We start from the raw sequence: 16,710 nt of genomic DNA on the forward strand, positions 1-16,710 counted from the left end.
TTGACTAAATAACTTGTAATCAGAATTTAATGAGTGCTGAGAGGGTGCCTGGGGGCACGTAGCTTTAGAAGCACCTGGACTACAGAGGAAAATACAATGCCAGACACCTAGGATAGACTGCCAATCCATTTTCAAACATGAGAACCAAGGTTGATTACAAGATTGGTCAGCACATGTGGCTCTCATGTGTCCTTCACTTTGGTTAAGGCAGCAGGTGACTGAAAATTTTCTGAGTTACATAATGTAAAGGATCCACCACAAGAGGATCTGAACTTAGTAAGATGACATTTCTGGACCATGAAGCTACAACAGGTTTTGCTTTTTCAGGGTGCTTTATCATAAAGACAATGTATCATGGAGCACAAGCAAGCCACAGCAGCAGAAAAGGACACGGTGCCAGTGTGGAACTCTAAGAATTCAGGAGTCTTTCAGAGAAGAAGGACAGCTAGAAACAGAGATGGAATCCCATTTTCATAGACCTGGAGGGAACATTAAATGGCTACACTGTATACAAGTTTCAATAAACGAGAAGTCTATTGCCATGCAATACATAAAGAGCATAACATTAAAAAAAACATTTGCATAGTATTTTTCCCAGTTCTAAGTAATAAGCACTCATAGAAACTCTGGAAAATACTGACAGATACGGGAAAGAAAAGAAAAATCAGTCATGATCTCATAGCTCAGAGAAAATAAGTCAATAATTAGGTGTGTTTTTGTCCAATATTTAATTGGAATCAGGTTACATATTCAGTTTGGGTATACTGTCCATTTAAACGTATGCTCAAAAGCAAATGCCAGGAAACACTAACCTTGAAAAAAAAAGGGAATGTCCCTGAGTGTGCTGTGCCCACTCAGCCCTCACGGCCTGGCATGAAGCACCACTCGCTTAGACCCTTTCTACCACTCCCAGGGGCCGCCTCACACACCCGCCAGTGCTCTTCGAGTCCTGAGCCTCCTCGCTGCTGTAAGTCAGCCCAGCCTCAGATATTTTCTCTAGGGAGTTTTCCCCTCATTTCTACCCTCTCATTTGCAGGCTCCTCCTTCGTCCTTTCCTACCTGGTGTCCTCAGCAAGTGGGGGCGCTGCCTGAGCTCTCTGCTCTGACTGCAGAGACATGTTCTCCTTAGGCCAATTTACCCACGCTTGTGGCTTCAATAGTCACTTCTATGCTCATGCTTCTCAAATTCCCACCCTCAGTCAGTCTCAGGCCTGACCTCTGGTCCCATGTTCCCAACTATTTGTAGGACCTACCTACCTGGCTTTTCTTATGGCAAAATTAAGCTCAATTTGTCTAAAATCACACTCAGTTATTCATTCAATAAATATTTGTTGAGTGCTAACTATGAGCTGGACACTGTTCTAGGTACTGGGGAGTCACTTGCAAATAAAATCCTTCAATGAGGCTCCTGTTGACAACAAGGTCCAACTCTTTAACCTGATACTCTAGGCCTTTCAGAATTTTGGCCTAGCTTGCCCGTCCAACTTCCCACTTCTCTTCTGTAATACACACCTTTCCTCCAAACTGAAATGCTATCGCTCAATTTTATGTTTTGCCAACTCCAAAACTTTACTGACAGTTATCTCTGAGGTACCCTCTCCCCCTCTACCTGCTGGAATTCTCTCAACGCTTCAGCTTGAATGCCACCTCTTCCATAGCTTTCTTTGATCCCTGCTCCTAAAACAGTCTGCTCTTTCTTTAAACAGCCACAGGATGCCTTTGGTACCACCCCACAACATATACTGCATGCTGCCTGTTCTTTCTGAAATGAGGATGATGATCATAATTATCATTTCTCAAAAGCCTACTTTGTGCCAGATACACTGCTTGGTACTTTATATCTCTAAGCTTCATGAGTGTAATGTGGGTACTATTATCTCCATTTTACAGACAAGGAAACTGAGACTTAAACACAGATAACTTGCCTGAGGTCACATACTTACCCTACTGGACTTAGAACAACTTGGGAGCCGCAACTCTACCCTGTTTATTTCATTTTTATAACCCCCACTGGACCTAGAACTATGGCTAGTACACAATGGTGCTCAGTAAATATTTGTTGAATGAACATCTGAATAAAGAGTATGTTTTCAAATCACTGACATCTGTAAATATAAATACCACTCTGGTTTTCTGGCAAAAGTATATTTGAATTCATTATAAGCTCATAAAAATAAAGTTCGACATACTTTCCAAAACATTATGTTGACTTGAGCTTTTAAAATTTTTCTTGGTAGAGAAAGCTTCTAAGCTGTTGAAACCAGGTTTAAAAAGAACATGGCAAAGGTCAGGTAGCAAACACCTCACTCAGACCTTTTACAGAAACAAAAGCACCTGTGCAGCACTTGGGAATTATTTTGTGAACCACTCCAGATCAGTAGCTTGCTGGTCTCATTCCCCAGTGACTCAGAGCTCAAGTTCTTTCTAATATCAGTAAAGAGATGTTCCCTTTGAAATACCACACGCGATCCCCTGAAAGCAGTTTCCAGTACATGTCTGCGCTTGTTTACTGTGTCCACTTGCAAAGTCACTGAGACATGTGATGCTCCAAGACTTGCTGGAAACCAAACAAAATATAAGCACAGCACTTCAAATCTCACTTTGCTCACTTCGCTTTGCTACCGAAGACAATAATGTTGTTACGCCCCTACGTCAATCCCTGGAGTGGAAAGCCAGGGCTTCTGATTGGGAAGCCCACTGCATAAAACTGCCAGAGGTCTAATATGTCCTGCTTTTAGAAACAAAACAGACAGACACAAACTTCAGTTGTGTGAGTGTCTCAAAATGGAGACTCAATGCCTTCCATTTCCTTTTACCTCCATGGCAAAGAAGAGTGGTTAAAAAACACATAAAAGCACCACTCCAATTATCTTCATCCTAAGACTGAGGTGAACAAGGGGAAAGCTCCCATCACAGAAACCACATGTCGCTAGTCAGCCTCCAGCTGCAACAGGAAGTAACTGACCGGTGCAGATAGGTGCCATGGAGCGGAGCCAGCTGGTGCAGGCCAAATATGTGAAAGACTGCAATAACAATGTAACCCCCACCCCAAGGGGGTACACTGAGACCCAGACATGCAAGATGCCCAAAAAGAGCTAGGGAAGCAGCTTTAGACTTAAAGATGTCATCAGCTCAAATAACCACTTAGATCTTCTACTTGAGCCTGAGTAATGGAGGCTGTGTTTCTAAACCCAATAAAGACTGAATTTCATCCAATTTTTTCACATAACTCCCTAAATTGAGTTAACCTGAGGAAAAATCACTTGATTTTACTAGAATAATCATCTTCACATGCAAGGCTGAGAGCCTGGTTTATAAAGTGCTTGATAAGCTTCTTGATAAATACATGTATTAATCCCACAGGAAAGAGTTGAGTAAAGTGTAGGACGATTTTAAAGATGATGAAAGAGAGACCAAGATGACTCAGCTATTGTCAATTGAAGGCCCCATTGGGGAAGAAAAGGAGGTTCCTGGAATCCATAATTACTGAGTCCTGTGAGCCACCCAGGATCAATTACCTTTTAAATCACCTTAAATCGCTCAGGGGCCCTGAAGTCAGAAGGACAATAAACAAGGAGTAAGTAGGTTGAGTCCAACTCATGAGCCATCCAGTTCTGAGTTAGTTCCATGGGACAGAAGTGTGGCAATGGGAAGAACACAAACTTGTGACACCAGAGGGGTTCATATCCCAGCACTGCCTTCTAAGCTGAATGACTTCCACCAAGTCAGGCTGACTTAGGGCTTTCGGGCCTGCCTTATTTGCAAAATGGAAACCCTGCCAATGCCTCTCCCATCTACCTTAGAGAGTCATGAAGCATAAATGCAGATAACGTATGTGAAAGTTCTTTGTAAAACCTGAAACTACTATTCCTATTAGAAGCTTGCACAGCCATTTATACTCAACAAGCACCCAAACACTATGTTAGATGCTAGAGACACAAAGCACAGCTCCTGTCCTCGAAACAACACAAAACCAAGAGTAAAAAGTACCTTAACAGAAATATACAAAAGGTATTATGAGAACATAAATAAGGAATCACTACTAATCAAGGGACAATAGTCTTAAGTGACAGAAAACAATTAAACAACACAATAACCCGTATACAGAGATGACTCCAGTTGAAAGAAACCAAAGACAAAGGAAACAAACATACAAACAAAACCAATCACACCTGCTCTTGAAATGCTGCTGCTTCTGGCAATCTATACCGTCTGGCGACTACAGTAACAGCCTCAAAGGTGTCAGCGAAGAGTGAGCTCCGAGTGAACTAACTGCACAAAGCGAGGCATCAGTGCAGGGGCTTCTCCGTAGGCTGCCCAAGACTTCCCGACACACAGACACACCCCAGGCCAACAGAAGGCTTTGCTGGGTGGCTGGGATGTCATGGGAGATGAATAATCACCTCACTTCTTGTTGACTTCAACTCCTTGGGTCACTGCAGTGCCTCAGCAGAAGGGAGAAAGCTTACAGCTTTAAACTTCAAAACAACAATTAGCTTATGGGTTAGCACATATTCACCAAACTGCTTCCTTCAGGCATTTAGGGTGAATGTACATGAGAAGTAATTAACTGATTTTTTTCTTTCTCTGCTACACTTGAACCTTCTAAAATGTGAACCTGGGTCTTTGTTAAATGTCATCCAGCAAGTACCAGACCCATGTAAGGTCTAAGCAAAAGGTGACTCACTTCTTACTTGAAAGGACATACATACTCCATGGTAATGGGCTGCCTCCATGCATCCTCCCTCCCCTTTGGACTTAATCTGTGACAACGACCTTGGCTACTGAGCAGCCTCTTACCAATTCTGTCAGGCAACAGGCACGGCTGGCAAAGGCAGACAAAACACTGTCTTTGACCCTCAAAGATCAGGACAAGGTAAAGCAAAATAACAAGGTGCACCTTTGCTATTTTACTATGTACAACACGAAAACCAGAAAAATCTCTGCCCATCATACAAGATAAAGGAAACGTTTACAAAGTATGAAGGAGAACAGCAGGAACTACATTTTCATCCCCAAACTTCAGTTTAAATTTCTTTTATTATGGACCATTATCATTAGTATGGAACAGATTTTTAAAAAGCAATACTGCAATGTGTAAACATTCTGTAGCTCTGATCAGTCCATATTTCTTTGACTGTTTTGATCTGGCATTAGCATGATAAGCATACGATAGTTGGACTCACATAGCTGCCCAGCATCAGAGACGATACTATACTAAACTCTTTTAAAATGTCCTGCAAAGGACTCCATCAATGTGGGTGGACACATGTTAAATGTGGAATGATGTATTTAACAAAATGTTTAAAAACAAAATATAGTTCCTATAAGTCCCAAGCCAAGACCAAAATTAAAGAGTCATAGCTAATATGTTGTTAAATCCTCACAACAATCCTATCAGACAACTGCTATTATTATTACCACGTTACAGATAAGGAAATTGAGATTTAAAGAAATGAAGTCCTTTGTCTAAGGTAATATGGCCAGTGGGTGGAAACAAGACTCTCAAATGCACATACACTCCTATATGACAATTAATAGCAAATTAATTACCCTGAGATAATATAGCTAAAATTTGACACACATAGTGCTTTATATTTTAGTATCAAACACTGGCAACTTTGCCTAACATTTATTTATAATATTTCTGTTTGTTAATCCCACGAATCAGAAAGTTAATTGTTAAAGATCATCTTTACACCCAGGGAAAAAGTTTATACTTAAAAAAAAAATCACCCCTGTAATACTTCTGTGTCACTGTAAGTTCTCCAAGGGAATGTGGATGAGAGGTCCCTGAACAAACAGAATAAAAGGCTGTTCTCTAACTAAATACCCAACCTCCATTCTCTTAGTGACCATGGACACAGCACCTGGAATGTCTGCAAGGGTGTAATAACTGTGACTTCATTCAGGCCAAACAAGTGCTTTTGCAAACGTTTACACAGTCCTAATTGCCCAAAACTTTTACTAAAGATTCCCCAAGACATTATTTTTCATTTAGCCAATAAATAGAAACACTTGTAAAAAATGTTTGCTTAAAAAAACCCCACAGGGGCTGGCCCAGTGGCACAGCGGTTAAGTTCACACGTTCCTCTTGGGCGGCCCAGGGTTTGCCGGTTCGGATCCCGGGTGCAGACATGGCACTGCTTGGCAAGCCATGCTGTGGTAGGTGTCCCACATATAAAGGAGAGGAAGATGGGCACGGATGTTAGCTCAGGGCCAGTCTCCCTCAGCAAAAAGAGGAGGATTGGCAGTGGATGTTAGCTCAAGGCTAATCTTCCTCAAAAAACAAAAACAAAACACCTTGCAAATAAGTATTTCTGTCAAAAGAATTAAAAGAAATATTTTCAAGTCAGATGTAACTACAGATAATTCAAAAATATTTTAAGTCATGTCCAAATAAATTGCCTCTTTCTAAAACCAACTTGACTTTTTTGGGGGAAATGAGAGGACAAATATCAATGTATATGAGCTTCAAACAAAATAACAAAGTTGACCCACAACTTTCAGTCTTGTTTCTTAAGTGTACTCAAAGATGATATATCTGGGTTTCACATAACCACACTACAATGAAAACAGAGACATCACATGTAACCTTCCAGGGAAAAGCGATTACTTTTGGACCACAAGATCTGGAATGAGAAAACTTGAGTTTGAACTTTCTATGCACTACTACCAGATGTATGATTCTGGGCAAGTCATTTGAAAGTGAATTCGTTACTTCGATGTAGGTCAAATAAGGACACCTATCCTACCTTCTTCAAAGGTTGTTTTGGAGTGTAAATCGAACGACATAATACTGCTCTGTAAACGCCAAAGTAGGGTACAGGATGCCAACAGTGGGCATCTATATGGTACCAGGGAAACGGTCGCCACATTCTCTTTGATCTCTTCCCACTATAAACCAACAAACTGGTGGATTGACTGGTAACAGTAATCAGTTTAGGAAGCACTAAGATAAGGTTTTACTTTACTCAAGGGTTCCTCCTGCACTGTTCAAGATGGCATGAGTTGCTGTGCATCAGCTTTTCCAGTTGGACTCAGTACTGCAATATGCAGGATGATTCAAAAGGGGTATCTCTTCTCAAAAAAGAAAAAACAAGTAATTAAACCCTGTTGTCCCCCAAGTTCCTCTACAGCTGGGATACTTCTCCCCTCTCCCTTTTTCTTCCTAGTTTCTTGAAGATATTTGTTCTTTATACATTCTGACTCCACTTCTCACCACCTAACCATTCTCCCCCAGAAGCAATCTGGTTCTGCCCCAGCTGAAACTGCACAGGCAAAGATCACCAACAATCTCCCTGTTGCTAAACCCAGGGGACTTTTCTCTGCACATCTGACCTCTCAGCAGTACTTGCCTGTTGAACACCCACTGCGCACTGCTCTCGCAGATTCACTGAACAGTCTCTTCCGGTATCTTTCTTTTATCTCAGTCCCCTGCATGAACTCCTTTTCCTATGGTCATATCACAAAGGCAGGTGTCGTCCATCTTCCTGATGACCCTCACATTCAGTTCCTCTTCTGCCTGACTAATTTCCATCTCTGTGGCTTCAGCTGCAATCCACACGGTGGATGAGGAAGAGATGGTTCTCCTGAGCTCTAGACTCACATATGCAACTGCCTTTTGGATGTCCCCTAACTCCTAATATGCACAAAACCCAACTGCTCAACTTACCCTCAAGCTGCCCCTCCTCCTGACATTCTCCATATAGTGAAGGACATCATCATCCACCCCAGAAAGGTGAACATCATCCTTTACCCTCCCAGCTCCTCACTTGCAATCACTCCAAATCAGGAAGTCACATTAATTCTCCAAGATCTGCCAAATCTATCCATTCACTCCTTCTTTACTGCCTCAGTTCAGACATCACCATCCAGGCTCCCTCCATCCAGTTTTGCCCTCCACAAATCCATTTGCCACACTATAGCCAGGGGGGCTTTCTAAAATTAAAACCCTGGTATCTTCTGGATAAACCACACACTCCTTAACAGTGCCTATAAGAGCTCATGGCCATTTACTTTCCTAGGCTTATCTCCTGAATCTCCCTCTCTACACCCCAGCTGCCACCACACGGGCACACAACTTGGCTAATTCTAATTCAGTTTTCAGGTCTTTGCTAAGATATCACTTCTTCCCTGTCCTCCCACATCCATTTTGGACATCACTCTTAAGTGTTCTTGTAGCACCCTGATTCCCCCCACTTATAATACTTTTCACTCTGTAAAAATGGCCTGTTTACTTGTCTGTCTCCCCAGCTAGACCATAAGCTTCATGAAGGCAAGCAACAGGCTTGCTTTGTTCAAGACTGTATTCCTGGCTCCAAGAACAAGAGCTATGTGCCATGGCATAAAACAAGTGCTCAATTCTTACTTGTGCAATCAATGAATCCCTGAGGGTGGAAGATAAGTTGTTCTGGAAAAGGTAAAGTGCTAATACAAATGGATCAAGAACACATGGGAGGAAATCATTTAGCTAATTTCCTGGAGTATAAAAACTGCTGGTTAATTTCTGACATTTTCTAACCTATAACACGTGCTGCCTGTTCTGTGACTGAAAATCTACACTTGTAATCACATTTATAGACCACTAGGTGAAGTGGATATTTAGCAATTTCCCAATTAGATAAACATCCACAAGTAAACTGGATAATGTAGAGCAGGCAGCTTTAGTTTATACTGAATTATAAATTGGTTACACTAATCCAGATAACTGGACAAACAAATCTCTCCTGTACTCATAAATGTGGCATATAATCAGGGAATCCAACTTCAAACACAGAACTCAAATTAACAACTAATAAGTGTGTGAAAAACAAACAAAATGTTAATGAAAATAACATGCCTGATATCTCAATGCAGTGGCCTCTATATTTTGATTTGGTTTTTGCTCATAACTCATTTTGCCATCAAGATTAATTACACTCATGGACCAAACAAAGTTCTCACCTTATTGTCAGTATGAAGGTAAATTATGTGGGCTTCTTGTTGTTTGTCTGGTAATATCTACAGTAGCCAATGAAACAGAGCAAACACAATGCGTGGAATTACACTGGTGGTCATTTTACCAACACTCTCACTCAGTACTCACTTCTCTGAATTACTTAGCTTGCACAGAAGCTCCAAGCTAGAATATAGTTCAGTACTTAGGAACCAAATACAAAATCCACTCTAAAAGAAAAAGGAAAAATAAAAAAGAAATTGTGTGGGGCTGGCCCGGTGTCCGAGTGGTTAAGTTCGCGCACTCGGCTGCAGGCGGCCCAGTGTTTCGTCGGTTCGAATCCTGGGCGCGGACATGGCACTGCTCGTCTAAACCACGCTGAGGCAGCGTCCCACAAGCCACAACTAGAAGGACCCACAACGAAGAATATGCAACTATGTGCTGCGGGGCTTTGGGGAGAAAAAGGAAAAAATGAAATCTTTAAAAAAAAAAAAGGCAATGTATGGAGAGAGATCTAGCACACAATTTCTTTTTTTTTTAAAGATTTTATTTTTTTCCGTTTTCTCCCCAAAGCCCCGCAGCACATAGTTGCATATTCTTCGTTGTGGGTCCTTCTAGTTGTGGCTTGTGGGACGCTGCCTCAGCGTGGTTTAGACGAGCAGTGCCATGTCCGCGCCCAGGATTCGAACCGACGAAACACTGGGCCGCCTGCAGCCGAGTGCGCGAACTTAACCACTCGGACACCGGGCCAGCCCCATACAGTTGCTTTTAAGGGGTTAACATTCCCCATGAAGAATATCAGCATTTGGCTATCAGCCAGTCTGGCAACAGACACTTTCTGTACTCTTCTACAAGTGTGGGAGGAGAGGGTGAAGTGAAAATAGGAAAGGGAGCCAGTGGAAAAATGAAGGAGTAGCAGTGGTTTGGTGTTCCTGGGAACTGTCTAGAGATGGAGAATCCTAAAAAATCTCCCCAAATGATCTAACCGTTTCCAGGTTTCTATTAAAATCAGGTGTTCTGAAACTAGTAAGTAAAATTGCACCCATCTACCTGCCTGTTTCTTAAATATGTAAATATAGGACTTCAAGTATTATGGGAAGGCTGCACACATGATTAAACTGGAATAGAGTATATCAGGTATCTGATAAATATTCAATAAATATTAGCTTTGGATGTTTTTTAATGCAGATGTTACTAGCATAGGTCCACCTTGGTTTTCCTAGTCATTACATGTGGGGGTCCTTTTCTTTTTTTTTTGCAAATGGTTACATATCCATCATAGCTCTCCGTTTTCCCCTTGTATAATTAACCTAGGTCTATGCCCAAAGCCTCAAATCCATCCATCTGGGAGAAAACAAAGACTTTAAATGTAAATTCAACCTTACACCTTCTTTATGATATTCCAGCCAAAGCTTTAACTGACTACCCTATGAAGAAATGTTATCCAACTTTATTTTCCATCTTTCTAACAATGTTTATCATTTCCTATCTCACAGTTTTTCTAAAAAATTCACTTTCTGCCACACAGTTATTTATGGATTTTTGTTTTCTCCATTATTTGACCAGACAGTGTTTTAGGTTCATTGTATTCCCCACATGTAGAGACTTAACAGCTTTTAAAATAATGTCTATTGACCATTGTGATTATAAACAACTAATACATGTTCACTGTTCAACATTTTGAAAATATACAAAAGTATAAAAGGGAAAATAAGCAATGCCTATTCACCCCCCAAGGGGAAAAAGCACCACTCCATTTGGGCCCTTTCAGCCCCTTTCCTAGGTACGTAGATCTTTGGGTTTTTTTAAACATAGTTGAGAGCACACTGTAGATACAGTTCTCTATCCTATTTTTCCCCCATTTAGCAACAATTGCAAACACTTTTCCACACCACTGAAATTCTTCATAAATATCCTTTTAAATGTGTGTATAATACCGTATCTTTTGATGATACCATAATTTATTGAAACTGTTCCCCTGTCCTTGGGCATTTAGACTATTGCCAATTTCTGACTTTTCTAACCAAAGCCATATTAAGCATCTGTGATCATTAACTTTTTAAAAATTTCTCACAAGTTCCTTTGGATAGACTGCTAGAAGTGGAATTACAGGGTCGAGGTATAGGAGCATTAGTAAGGCTTTTCACACATTTAGCCAATGAGCTTTTCAGAAAGGTTGTAACATTTGTGCATGCCTCACAGCATCTGAGACTGTGCTCCATTGCACACTAACTGATGTGGAGAAGTATAATTTTTAAAAATCTATATAAACTTGAGAGCTGAAAAAATGGTAACTTACTGCTTCAATTTCATTTCTTTGATTAACGGAAAGAGAGTGCATTTTCATATATCTATTAGCCATTTAATTTTCTCTTCTATAGATAGTCTTTTCCTGTCTTTTGCCCATTTTTCTACTGGACTCTGTATTAATTCTCTACTGCTATGTCCACAAATTTCCACAAACATAGTAGCTTAAAACAACACCTATTTCTTACTTCACAATTCTGAAGGTCAGAGTCTGGGTGGGCTTGGCTGAGTTCTCTCCTCAGGTTCTTTCTCCCAAGGCTGAAATAAAGATGTTGGCCAGGCTGGGCTCTTAACTAAAGGCTCTGGTAAAGAAGCTAGTTCTAAGCTCACTCCATTTGTTGGCAGAATCAAGTTCCCTATAGCCCTAGGGCTGAAGTTCCAGTTTCCATGCTGGGCCACCCTCAGCAACTCTAGGCCTCCTGCATTTCTCAAGGTTGCCCTGTTCCTTCTCAAGTGTCCCCTCCATCTGCAAAACGGCAGCAGCATATTCAATCCTTCTCAGGCTTCAAGCTCTCAGATTTCCCCAGCTAGAGAAAGCTCTCCCCTTTTATGGGCTCCTATGATTAGAGTAGGCCCACCCAGAAAATTTCCCTATTTTAAATTCATCTGTGCCATATAACATAACATAATCAAGGGAGCGATATTTCACCATATCTACAGGTTCCAGGGATTGGGGCATGCAATCTTGGTGGAGGGGCATTTTTAGAACTGTGCATGCTATAGAGTCTGAGATATTGTTTCTTTTGTTTGTGCTCTTTATGTCTTAATTGCACGAATTTACTAAATAAATGAATCTTACTGATGACTGCCAGAAGTTGCACTTTCACAATGGTGAAGGCAACTGTGGAAGGTGCTGCTGTGTGCTAATAAAGATTTTGAATACATAACTTTGCTAACACTGGTATTCAAAAAAAATTTTGATGGTGGGAATACATTATATAAAATTTACCATCTTTTAACCATTTTTAAGGTGTACAGTTCAGCACTGTTAAGTGTATTCACATTGTTGTACAAATTCTAGAACTCTTCATCTTGCAAAACTGAAATTCTATACCCATTTAACAACAACTTTCCATTCTGCCCCTCCTCCCAGCTCCTGACAACCCCATTTTACTTTCAGCACGCTATATTTTTATTTTATGTATTAACAAATATGTATAGAGCAGTTACTACATGCACTGTTCTAGGCACTTTAAAATTATTAACTCATTGAATGCTCATAACAACCCTATGAGATCAGCACTGTTATTACTCCCATCCCTACAGATTAAGAAACATAGCACGTCAAGTGCCCAAGGTAACACAAGAGGAAGTGGCCAGGCAGGAATTCAACCCAGCATGGCTTTATAGTTCTTGCTATGAACCATTACATTGTGAACATATTCATGGTAAAGACAACTCATCAGGCAGGAATATTAATTCCCTGATGTGCACGATTTTAAAACCCCTTCTCTATGTGTGATTTAACCTAATATTCTTCCACTGACTAAAAGTTAGACTATGTGACCAAGGTGACATGTTTACTGACCTTCTAGCCCAATTTTGGTTAAGGCATTTTCTTGAAGTTAATGAAACAAAAACTGCCTTGTAATTTATTTCAGATACACCAATTATAAGTTACATGTGGTAATTAATAATGAAATTCCTTATGAATGAATACAAATCGCAATTCACCATGACTACTGCAATTAAAATATTAAAGAAAAGAAACCCAGGTGTTTCTCTTTTCCAAGGAGGAAAAAAGAAAAGGAGGGAAACAACTTCCAAATCAGTTGACAGCAGCACGGCTCAATCTTGCTTTCCCTGGTAAACTCACACCTGCCCAGCCTGGCTGGCCACCCATCTGGCCCGGTCTCTGTCCTCATCTGTGTCTTGGGGGCAACTTGTGCTGTCCGAGGCGGGTCTGAAATCCCCTCACCCTGACTGGGTGATTCTCCCCCAGAAGCCAGAATCTGCCTGCTGTCCGTCACACGGTGTCATCGTCACTCACAGGCTGTCACCTTCACTCACATTCAAGGTACAGAAAAAAACGAGCAGGTCAACGGAGGACGACCACTGAGTCTCAGGAGTCCCACCTGACCTGAGGTTCGCTTCTGGGACCAAGATGGGAACTAAATCCACAGACAGGACGCGCTCTCCTCTCCCTCAGTCTCTCCTCGCACAGGGTCCCTCCTCACCTGGGGTCCCTCCTCACATAGGGTCCCTCCTCACCCAGGGTCCCTCCTCACCCAGGGTCTCTCCTCGCACAGGGTCCCTCCTCACCCGGGGTCTCTCCTCACCAGGGGTCCCTCCTCGCACAGGGTCCCTCCTCGCACAGGGTCCCTCCTCACCAGGGGTCTCTCCTCACACGGGGTCCCTCCTCACCCGGGGTCCCTCCTCACCAGGGGTCTCTCCTCACCAGGGGTCTCTCCTCACCAGGGGTCCCTCCTCGCACAGGGTCTCTCCTCGCACAGGGTCCCTCCTCACCCGGGGTCCCTCCTCACCCGGGGTCCCTCCTCACCCGGGGTCCCTCCTCGCACAGGGTCCCTCCTCACCCGGGGTCTCTCCTCACACAGGGTCCCTCCTCACCCGGGGTCCCTCCTCACCCGGGGTCTCTCCTCGCACAGGGTCCCTCCTCACCCGGGGTCCCTCCTCACCCGAGGTCTCTCCTGGCACAGGGTCCCTCCTCACTCGGTTCTGTCCTCACCCGGGGTCCCTCCTCACCCAGGGTCCCTCCTCACCAGGGGTCTCTCCTCACCAGGGGTCTCTCCTCACCAGGGGTCCCTCCTCGCACAGGGTCCCTCCTCACCCGGGGTCCCTCCTCGCACAGGGTCCCTCCTCACACAGGGTCCCTCCTCACCCGGGGTCCCTCCTCACCCGGGGTCCCTCCTCGCACAGGGTCCCTCCTCACCAGGGGTCTCTCCTCACCAGGGGTCCCTCCTCGCACAGGGTCTCTCCTCACCCGGGGTCTCTCCTCGCACAGGGTCCCTCCTCACCCGGGGTCCCTCCTCGCACAGGGTCCCTCCTCGCACAGGGTCCCTCCTCACCCGGGGTCTCTCCTCACACAGGGTCCCTCCTCACCCGGGGTCCCTCCTCACCCGGGGTCCCTCCTCACCCGGGGTCTCTCCTCGCACAGGGTCCCTCCTCACACGGGGTCCATCCTCACCCGGGGTCTCTCCTCACACAGGGTCCCTCCTCACCAGGTTCTGTCCTCACCCGGGGTCTCTCCTCACCAGGGGTCCCTCCTCGCACAGGGTCCCTCCTCGCACAGGGTCTCTCCTCACCCGGGGTCTCTCCTCGCAGGGGTCCCTCCTCACCCGGGGTCCCTCCTCGCACAGGGTCCCTCCTCACCCGGGGTCCCTCCTCGCACAGGGTCCCTCCTCACCCGGGGTCTCTCCTCGCACAGGGTCCCTCCTCACCCGGGGTCCCTCCTCGCACAGGGTCCCTCCTCACCCGGGGTCCCTCCTCGCACAGGGTCCCTCCTCACCCGGGGTCTCTCCTCGCACAGGGTCCCTCCTCACCCGGGGTCCCTCCTCACCCGGGGTCTCTCCTGGCACAGGGTCCCTCCTCACCCGGGGTCTCTCCTCACCAGGGGTCCCTCCTCACCCGGGGTCTCTCCTCGCACAGGGTCCCTCCTCACCCGGGGTCTCTCCTCACCCGGGGTCTCTCCTCACACAGGGTCCCTCCTCACCCGGGGTCCCTCCTCACCCGGGGTCTCTCCTCACCCGGGGTCTCTCCTCACACAGGGTCCCTCCTCACCCGGGGTCCCTCCTCACCCGGGGTCTCTCCTCACCCGGGGTCTCTCCTCACACAGGGTCCCTCCTCACCCGGGGTCTCTCCTCACCCGGTTCTGTCCTCACCCGGGGTCTCTCCTCACCCGGTTCTGTCCTCACCCAGGGTCTCTCCTCACCCGGTTCTCTCCTCACCCGGGGTCTCTCCTCGCCCGGTTCTCTCCTCACCCGGGGTCTCTCCTCGCACAGGGTCTCTCCTCGCACAGGGTCTCTCCTCGCACAAGGTCTCTCCCCACCAGGGGTCCCTCCTCACCCGGGGTCTCTCCTCACCCGGTTCTGTCCTCACCCGGGGTCTCTCCTCGCCCGGTTCTCTCCTCACCCGGGGTCTCTCCTCGCACAGGGTCTCTCCTCGCACAGGGTCTCTCCTCGCACAAGGTCTCTCCTCACCCTGGTCTCTCCCCACCCAGGTCTCTCCTGGTACAGGCTTCATGACAGGAGCAGACGCCGCGTCATGTCACCTCCCTCACCCGTCACCCGCCACACTGATGGGTGGTCTCCGGCACGAAACAACCCAGAGCAGGAAGAGGCAGAAGCACCGGGACCCGGAGCTTCCCGGTCCCACAGCGCTGTCACCACAGCCCTGTCGCCTCCCCTCCCCCGCTGGCTGCGGGCAGACACTCACTGGGTCGCCGCCTCTCCCCTCACCTGAGGGCCTGAGGCCTGCTCCCTGCGGGGCCGCCGCCTCCCGGAGGGCCCGCCTCACGATGACGAGGCCGCCGCCGCCGCCCGGCCGCCGCGCCCCAGTGTTGACAAGTGCGCGGTCCGGCTCTCAAATGCTTCCCCGGCCCGGGAAGCGACGCCCGGCACACAAGTTCCAGGCTGCGGGAGCTCCTCCCTCCCGGCCGGCCCCTGCGCGCCGTGGGCGCCGCCACGCTCCGCCCCGCGCCGCACGGTTCCTTACGCTTTTGGGGAGGACGGCGCGTGCACCCCGGCTCGCTGCTCGGCGACGCCCGGGTGTTGGTCGGCGGTCGGAACAAATCCGGACCCGACCTCGCGGTTGCCCTGGCCAAGAGAGTGGCCGAGAGGGCGCCTTGCGACGGGGGCTGGCAGGACAGCGGGAGAGCGAGGGCGCGGGGCGGCCTGCCGCGTCCTGCGTCGCAGACACAGCCCGGCGGCGACGTACGGGAGCAGGCCGTTCCCGCAAGGAGCAGGCCGTTCCCGCAAGGAGCAGATGGCCTGTGGCACGGTCTCCTGCTCTAGGGGACCGCAGGCCCGTCGGGCCGATGGCTCGCGGGCGCCGACCCGCGCGTTCCTGACGGACTGGCTTAAGACCCGCTTGTGGGAGAGCCGACGCCGCAGTGACGTCTGGTGTGGCGACGCGAGCTTCGCGCGGCGACTCGCTTGGCCTGTCGCCTTGTTTTAACAGAACCTGGAGGCTGCTCCTCGTTTCAGGTTTGAGCTGCGAAGGGTGGTCGTTTTCACCGCCCCTTCACGGTGTAGCACCGGCTGGACAGGGGGCGTTTGTGGGGAGGGCTTCACCCGCTTTCGGATTCCTAGCAAAACGGCAAGTGCGCGCGCCGGTGGGGCGACCGCGGGGTCCTTAGTGAGGATGTCCTGTCGCTTCGGCCGCTTTCCGAGAGGATGTGGTGGTGTGACCGGAAGACCTGCCTGGAAGCTTCCCCACTTTATTCTCCGTCGTAGCACACTTCTTAGCCGTTTTCTCAATTAATAATTACACATTTGTTCATTTGCTTG

General features: G+C 46.6%; 1 protein-coding gene across 4 annotated transcripts in view; it reads right to left on the reverse strand.

The window, feature by feature from the left end:
* The window catches only part of PLEKHM3 (pleckstrin homology domain containing M3), a 176,204-nt gene extending 160,090 nt beyond the window's left edge, over window positions 1-16,114 (reverse strand). For 2 of the 4 annotated variants that reach the window (XM_070581816.1, XM_070581818.1), the window contains exon 1: window positions 15,638-15,887. The gene's annotated coding sequence lies outside the window, so the exon portion shown is untranslated. Of the gene's footprint in view, window positions 1-15,637 lie in introns of all 4 variants that reach the window. The other 2 variants (XM_070581815.1, XM_070581817.1) reach the window with 2 other exon arrangements.
* Between the last annotated feature and the right edge of the window lie 596 nt (window positions 16,115-16,710).

The sequence above is a fragment of the Equus przewalskii genome, chromosome 17, assembly GCF_037783145.1.
Source record: "Equus przewalskii isolate Varuska chromosome 17, EquPr2, whole genome shotgun sequence".
Lineage (NCBI taxonomy): Eukaryota > Metazoa > Chordata > Mammalia > Perissodactyla > Equidae > Equus > Equus przewalskii.